This window comes from Bidens hawaiensis, unplaced genomic scaffold (genome assembly GCF_021521415.1).
Source record: "Bidens hawaiensis isolate Kalapana, Puna unplaced genomic scaffold, B.hawaiensis_p1.1 tig00011081_1, whole genome shotgun sequence".
In the NCBI taxonomy this organism is placed as follows: domain Eukaryota; kingdom Viridiplantae; phylum Streptophyta; class Magnoliopsida; order Asterales; family Asteraceae; genus Bidens; species Bidens hawaiensis.
Genome location: NW_027491856.1, coordinates 158,732 through 167,210, shown reverse-complemented (window position 1 = coordinate 167,210; position 8,479 = coordinate 158,732). Strand labels below are relative to the sequence as shown.

Sequence of the window (8,479 nt, the reverse complement as noted above, 5' to 3'; positions counted from 1 at the left end):
CAAAGCAGCCCCTCAAGTGGTAGAACCCAAGTGTTGTCAGGCAGGTTGGTAAAACCCAAGTGTTATCGATCTCGGACGTTGAGCCGATAAGTCTACTAGAATTTGATCGATTTCGATGTCTTGCGTTATGATATCGTAACTAAAACCAAAAATAAATATAAAAATTGAGGTGGACTAATAGGTGACGTCGGTCGATAAAACACGGACGTTGGGAAGACCCAAGCGTTGTTGATCCCGAGCTTTGAGACGGTGAGTGTATGCAATTTCGACCGGTTTCCGTCACGTTCGTTACGGTACCAGAGCTAAAACAAAACAAAAAAAACACTGGCATTCGGTTGGTTTTCGTGACGTGCGTTACCATACGGGATATAAAACAAAATACGGTGAGTCTCTCTAAATTCGTTTGCTTTCCGTCACGTTCTTTAGGATACCTGAACTAAAAAAACAAAATTGGCATTCGATCATATATGTAAAAAAAAATCCCACGTCTATTACACATACATAAAAAAAATCAAAAAAATTGTTACGTTCAGTTATTTCGAGTTTTAAAACTTAAAGTGGTTATCAAAAGAAATATATAAGGGTGATGATCTTAAAAGAACTTTTTAAAATTGAGAACTTTGAGAACGATTTTTAGCAAACGAAAAAAAAAATCCCCTTAAGAAAAATATTTTAAAAAACTATAAAACAAAAAAAAATCAAAAATTTTAAAAAAGTAAAAAAACAAACAAAATTTATTTTTATACCGGTTTCATAAAAAAACCTAATTATACATATATGCATATTTTTTTATAATCTCCATTTGCATAATGTACATATATATACATTATAATTTATCTTAATTGTACATATGTGTATAAAGAATAACATGTATAAAATTAAAAAAATAAGTATTATACATATATATATAATTTTGCTAAACTGATATCTTTTTTTTTATGAAACCGGGATAAAAGATACAAATTTTTGGTTTTTTTACATTTTTTATTTTCACGTTTTTGTTTGTTTTGTAATTTTTTTATTTTTTTAAAAAAAGTTTTTTGTGTAATACAAAATGGTTCTCAAAGTTCTTAATTTCAAAATGATTTTATCGCATGATCTCAATCCCCATATATATATAACTAGTGTTTTTCCCGGCGTGTTGCGCCGGGCAGGTCATTAAAACACGGGCGGTGGTAAAACACAAGCGTTGATACGGTAAGTCGACGCGAATTCGGTCGGTTTCAGTTACGTGCATTATTGTATTAGAACTAAGACAAAAATAAAACAAAAAAATTATAAAAATTGGAGTGGACCAATGGCGTGGCTTTGGGCGGTAAAACTCGATCATTTGTAAAGCTCGACCGTTATCAATTCCGGGCGTTGAGGCGGTCGAGTTTACGCGAATTCAGTCGGTTTTCGTCATGTTTGTTACGGTACCGGAACTAAAAACAAAAATAAGTATTTGGTCGTTTTCATTATGGTATTGAACTAAAACAAAACGCGGTGAGTCTATGCGAATTTGGTCGGTTTCCGTCACGTTCGACACGATATCTTAACTAAAACAAAATAATAAAAAGGAACAAAAGCAAAATCACGTTCGTTAGGTTTGCATTACGTTTATTAAGGCCGAAACCAAAACAAAAAAAATACTACCAGTAGGGTGCCGCAAAGTGGCCCAATCGGGGCTTTGCGGCACCAAACTTGTTAATTATATTATTTAATAATGTGTATATATAAAAAGGTTTTACAAATTTCGGCCCTCCAAGATGATAGGGTCGAGCCACCGAGATCTGTCGGCCTCCCTGCCTCCCCATCCCAAACGGTCCTGGAGAGATGGCTTCCATAAAAACCAATCCTATCAGGCTTGCAATGAATTGGATGCATGGAGAGGCCCGCATGCTAATCTAAATTAGTAACAACTCACTTGATGACTTGAAGGCCTGATTGTCAAAGAAAGTCAAATAAATTATTTGAATCATCTTTCCATCGAAAAAAAAAATGCCGAATAGTTTGTTTTTGTGAATGCTTCCTAAGGGAAGTAAGGAATTTTAAAAGCAAGCAATTAGATAAAATTTGTCAAATAAAACAAGGGGCATTTACATATTTTCCCTTCCTAAACTTTGAAATTACGTATTTTCCTGAATCATGCTTAAAGAACATTGTACATTTTGCATTAAAAACTTGTATTTTAAGAAAATATGTAATTTACATAGTTTAGGAAGGGGAAATAAATACCAAAAAATATGCATTAGGAGCTGAGGGTTAACGACGGTCAATATTTGTCTATCAAAAATTCAAAATTACTTTGTTAATAGACTTTTCACTTTTGAACAGATTTACACCCAATCTTTTGAAAAGAGACAAAAGGTCGTATTCTCATAATATCAAAAGATTAAAGAAAAGATCAGAGATGTTTATATTCTGTTGTCCTTAACACGCGCTCGTGTTCTTAAGCAGTACGTGTTCACTATCAAGTTAATGATTTGTTAGTTTTATATTCTTGCTCGTATGTACTTAATTTGTTCTTCGGTATTTGTTCTTGTATTCCTAGGCTAGTGAGAAGAAAAGAAGTCAGTCACTTAAAAAATCGCTAACAAGTTTTTAAGTAAATCAAGATTGGTACGGATTAGTATCACGCTGTATGATAACAAACTCATCCCTGCAACTACTTATATGAACGTGACAAAGCAGTGATGACTAATTTCATATGTCCTCTACTCTTAGAAAGAGAAGTTTGTATACAACTATACATAACATTTTTGAAAAAGTCACCGAAAAACAAATTAAGTAAATAAGTTGAAATATTGTGAGAGTAGTTTTTCATGGTCGAGTACTCGCTACAAAGTATGACGTTGAGTAGAGTTTCTTTAACTTCGCATAGCTATTAAGAATCGATCAAATGTGGTCAGCCTCAGCCAGAATCACATCTAATAAGTCAACTTGGGCCGATTTTGACTTATAAAATAAAATGTAATTCATATTTTTATAATATTTAAAAAAGAATATCACATTTTTGTAGTTAATGATTAGCAAATTTTAGAATAATTTACTATTTAAAACTATATTTCTTTTATTTATATTGATATTCACTTATTTTGTTATAAATGTTAGTATACTTATGATATTTGATGTATATATAATATCCAAAAACTAATTTTCTTTATATTTATCATATCTGAATACTTTTTAAGTACTCTTCTCCGAGTACTCTGAATACGCTCAACTGCTCAATTAACTAATTATATTCACGCGGCGACTTTTGCTACCTTGCATAAGAGTGATCTAATTATAATCTTAACATGGATTCAGTAATATCGATCTAGAATACATCCAACACATGTCCATCACCTTTCCCGTTATCTCACATACAAACCCAAAAAGGATCATAATTAATTAATTACCACCACACTCAACTTTATATTATGTGAAGTGGATAGAAACTCTATAGCTAGGGACATTATCCGTTATGTGACATCATATAATTGTAAGGGTTTTATAGCAAAAATGAGTGTAGTGGATGAAACCCCAACAATCATTATCTTATTATTATTATTTTATTATTATTTATCAAAAAAAATATATAAAAAATCCACACATCAAAACCAACCATCCCCCTCCATGGGCGCCAGGGGCGGATCTACTTCTATGTTACTTAGAAGTGGGTATACTAGGTCCTGCGTAATGCTTTTCTTTTCTAAACTTTTATCTCATTTTCATGATAAAATTTATTTATTTTTAACTTTTTATAGATAGTTATTTATTTAATAAGTTAATATTAATACTTTATGAAGTTTTATTTTCTAGTTTAATTACAATCATTAGGTCATTTATTAGTTTAAATTTTATATATGTTATTTTATTTCTAGTCTATGGTTAATTTTATTTTGTGTTTTATATAGTGATTATACGTTTATTTAAAATTAAGAAACCTATTTTATTTCACAAGGTGTTTTATTGATTGTTTTAATTTTACTTATTTGTGTTTCTAAGATTTAAGACCATTATTTCATCACTTGAACATTTAAGAGACGAGGAGGGTCCCGACCCCCTATTTTTTTTTCTAGAAGTATAAATATAGCTCGTTTACTTTGAATAATGCTATGTTTTAATGTTTTCGGCTCCTAATTTAAATGTTCAAGTCCGCCTTCTATTGTATCGTATTTTATTATGTGATAAACTTTACCCTAATCGAACCGGCCCGATTCTATGAAATTGAAGCATCTAAAAAACAGTGCACCCCCTTAAAAAAATTTCTGGATCCGCCACTGATGGGCGCCCCGGGAGAGGTGTTGGCGACACTATGGGCCGCCGTATGTGTGAGAAGCGCTCATTACAGGTGGTATTTTAGGAGCTTCAAAGCAACGCAACCTCCCAAAAACACAACCGGCAACCGGCTCAGCCAGTCACAAACACTCCATAACATCGTCAATATAAACCCTGTGACTCGACTAAACCTCAACACACACTTAATTTCTAGCTTCTTCCTACAATGCCACAGATCCAAATCCACCGCCAACTCGTGGACCGAGTAGCCATCGGCCGGTACCAAGATGAAGTGGCTCACCCGGGTGCCATCAAGGCCTTTGTGGCCGAGTTCATAAGTGCACTCATCTTTGTGTTTGCCGGACAAGGCTCCGGGATGGCCTTTAGCAAGCTTACACATGGTGCTTCAACCACACCGGATGGGTTAATTGCTGCGGCGATTGCGCATGGGTTGGCGTTGTTTGTGGCCGTTGCGATTAGTGCTAATATCTCCGGTGGACATGTGAACCCTGCTGTCACGTTCGGTGCGTTTATTGGTGGGAATATTACGTTGCTACGTGGGATCTTTTATATTATAGCCCAGCTTCTTGGATCGGTTGTAGCTTGTTTGCTTCTTTTCTTTTCTACTGGCGGTTTGGTAAGCTCATGAGTCATGATCACTTTTTCAGATTATTAATGTTATATTTAGCTACGTGAAGTAGGCCGTAAACGAGTTGAGCTGAGTAGAATCAGGTTGGGCTTGGGTCAGGCTCGGTCCGACCGGAACCTGGTACATATACCGGATGTGGTCAGGGTATTCCGCTTGTTTTCTGAAAACCCGGGTGGGTTTCAGGGTTTTACGGGTGGTGGTCGGCCAGGACCAAGTAACCCGCCGGGTGAACTGGAAGGGGCCTTTTTAATTAAATAAAGTTGGCGTGGACACGGGGAATCAAACCCAGGTGCATGAACGACATTAAGTTTGTTGAATACTTCACTTACCAACCAACCTAATTACGTTTTTGTTAGCATGTAAGAAATATAATTGCCTATATATTTAAAAATACGTGTAAATGCATATGAAAGTTGGTTACTATTTTTTTTATTATATTTGTAACATATATAAATATATAATATTTATATTTAAATTATTTATAACGTCATCCAGGTCAAACACCGTTCTGCTCTCCCGAATCAGGAGATTTGACCCGGTAAGGCATTTGGGTTAACGGTCCGGGCCATGTCTGAAAACATTTCATTTAACCGAATTGTGTTGAGCTTTGTTCGAAAAAAGCTCAAGTCAACTGGTTATTTTTTCAACTAAGCGGAAAGGAGTGCTGTAGACACAACGAGCCAAGCAAGCTGAGGCAGGTTGCTTGGGCTTGGCTCATTTGTCAAAATAAGCTGAACTATTAACTCGAGATCCACTAGTAAAAAGTTGGGTCAGCTTTATATTTAAAGAAGAAAAAAGTTATATTATTTTAACACGTTCGTAACATATAAATAGTAACCACAAAAGTTACAATTAATATATACCAATTAAATCCAGATTATATTTTAGGTAAACTTTATATTTATTATAATTGAATTTATAATATAAACCTGGTAATTAATGAGCGAGCTTTCCTTGGCTTGGGCTTCGCTTGGTTTGGTTACAAACTTAACCGGGTTGGATTGATCGACTTGTATATGATCAATTAATCAAGCCGATTTCAAGTGTCTATTTTTAAGCCAAGCTTTTTGAACAACCTTACCTGGAATCTAAAAAACTTAGTGGGACCCCGCAATACACTCCTAACCAACACGAGTAAGTAAATTGTATTTTGCGCACATGAGCCCTTGATGAGGTTACTTATTTCAAATGTTAATGTACATAAAGAGTATACTTTTTAAGTTAATATTTGTGTTTAAATATTGCAGGCAACCACGGGATTCTCAGTGGCCCACGGAGTATCAGTCTGGAACGCGTTTGTGTTCGAGATCGTGATGACATTTGGACTAGTTTACACAGTTTACGCCACCGCGATCGACCCAAAAAAGGGTGAGATCGGCACAATTGCACCCTTGGCGATTGGTTTCATTGTGGGAGCCAACATTCTAGCCGGTGGTGTGTTCACCGGTGCATCTATGAACCCAGCCGTAGCATTTGGACCGGCTCTGGTTAGCTGGGACTGGGGGGACCACTGGGTTTACTGGGCTGGACCCTTGATCGGTGGTGGTCTTGCTGGTGCCATCTATGAACTCATCTTCATTAGCCGCACTCATGAGCCGTTGTGAGCTTGAGAATATAAATATAAGTAAACATGTATATTATGAAAAGGCGTTTCTGTTCTCATTAGTCTTTGATCATTAATGTTGTATTTGTATCTTCTTCACTTTGTGTGTGATGTTTGTGTTGTTTCCATTTTCTTATTTAATTTGATTTTTATTTGTATTGATCAAATGCATTACTATGTTTCATTGTAAATTATTCATGGTTTGTTGATATATATGTTTTCATAGAGTTTAGGCTTTATGGTAATCAAATTGGGTCGGTTTAAATAAGCTTATTTAATCGAGCTCAAGGTTATAAAACAATTTACAAACCAAATTAAATCTATAAACATAAGTTTTTAAAACAGTCTAGTTAAACTTGTCGTGCCAAGTGTTTGAAGATCTCATTATAATTGATTAGTTACTCCTGCACATCAATTGTAGTACGTAGTGACATTGGCTGAGAGTTGGGTATTCACTTGATAAGTCGATGACCATACGAAATCAAAGACTCGTATAAATAAGCGTGATAGAAATATATTTCATTGGACAACTGAGGTAGCCAAGTGGGGTCGTCTTCCAATATTTGTCATTGGACAACTGAGGTAGCCAAGTGGGGTCTCGGAAGACGACCCTGTGATAAGTGGTATTAGAGTGGGTAATACTCTAGTAAGTTGGTGTCTCATAGTCACAATCGCAAAAGTTTCTTAAGGGATAGCTACGCAATGATGGTGGAAGAAAATTCACAACGGTTCCCCCTTTAATCGCGTGGTGGGTTGAGTTCCCGTATCTTGCAAGCGAAGGGGGTAATGACTTCAGCAATGTCAAGTGATATGGTTGGTAGGGCTGTAAGTCTACAAAGCGATCGTGAATAAATCTAGCCGTTATAAACTGCAAGTTGGGTCGTTGCACGCTAAGACGTCATTATCACGAGCATCCATTTAGCCAATTTTCAAAGTAAAGCCATTATTTTGGGGTGTTGTCGTTGATATCCAGCAAATGCCGAGGATACGCATATTTTAGACAGTTTTAGTGATAGGAGGGTGTAACGCAACAAATATTCGAAGATTAAGTCTACTCTAAATGTGTTGAATTGCTCTTTGATTTACTCACTACTTTTACCTATCTTCAGGGGTGGTCTTAACAGTTAAAGAAAATAGACATACCGTAATAGTGTTTTTACATTTTACATACCAGTGGTTATGAGTCGGGATCCCTCCCTCATAAGCTCATAACATAACTAGAGATCTATGAAAGTAAGCAAAACATAGCGACATGGCTTTGGACAACTGAAGTTGACACATGACATAACAAAGAGAGGGCCATGTGAAAAAAGGCTACGTACAACACACCATTTTGTTTTCATACCAAAATAATTCAAAAAAGATGTGGCTAAAAGTATTAACACATTTTCAAAATGATATGGCGCAAAGTTGCTTGATAATAATTCTATCTTTAATTCTTTATTATACATATATAATACAATTTAACTTATTGCACATATACAATAAAATAATGAAACTAGGACCATGAAAATGATTTAATAATATCAAATTTAAAAGTTACAGACAAGAATATCAAGTTAATGGTCACTCCTTGGTCCACATGAATGACACTAGAGTTTGGCCAAGGACGATGTTTTTATATACTTATGTACCAGCCTCATTCATTCAAGAGGACGAGTTGCCTTCGATAGCTATATAAAGGTACTTTCTCCGTGTATATATATAAAATAATAATCGAACTGTGATTGAACAAACATTTTAGCGGTCCCGTATCGTTTAGAATGATAAATAAAATTATTTTGATATGCAGTATACGTATATATGTGGAGTGAATGAGTGATGCATCAGTAAGGTTAAGTCATAATAAAACATCTTACTTATTTGGTAATAGTTGTTAGGCATGCTATCTTAATTTAATGTTTCATAACTTGGTATTCGGAAAAATATATAAGCATAAATGGCCGGTTCGGTTTACTCAGCTAGCTTTATGTTCCAATTCG

At 35.2% G+C, this 8,479-nt stretch overlaps 1 pseudogene across 1 annotated transcript; it reads left to right on the top strand.

The window, feature by feature from the left end:
* The first annotated feature begins 4,471 nt into the window (after nucleotides 1-4,471).
* LOC143537089 (putative aquaporin TIP1-1 pseudogene) lies at nucleotides 4,472-6,516 on the top strand (annotated as a pseudogene). The gene is made up of 2 exons (XR_013135984.1): nucleotides 4,472-4,882; nucleotides 6,142-6,516. The product of XR_013135984.1 is annotated as a putative aquaporin TIP1-1 pseudogene (transcript).
* The last annotated feature ends 1,963 nt before the right edge of the window (nucleotides 6,517-8,479 follow it).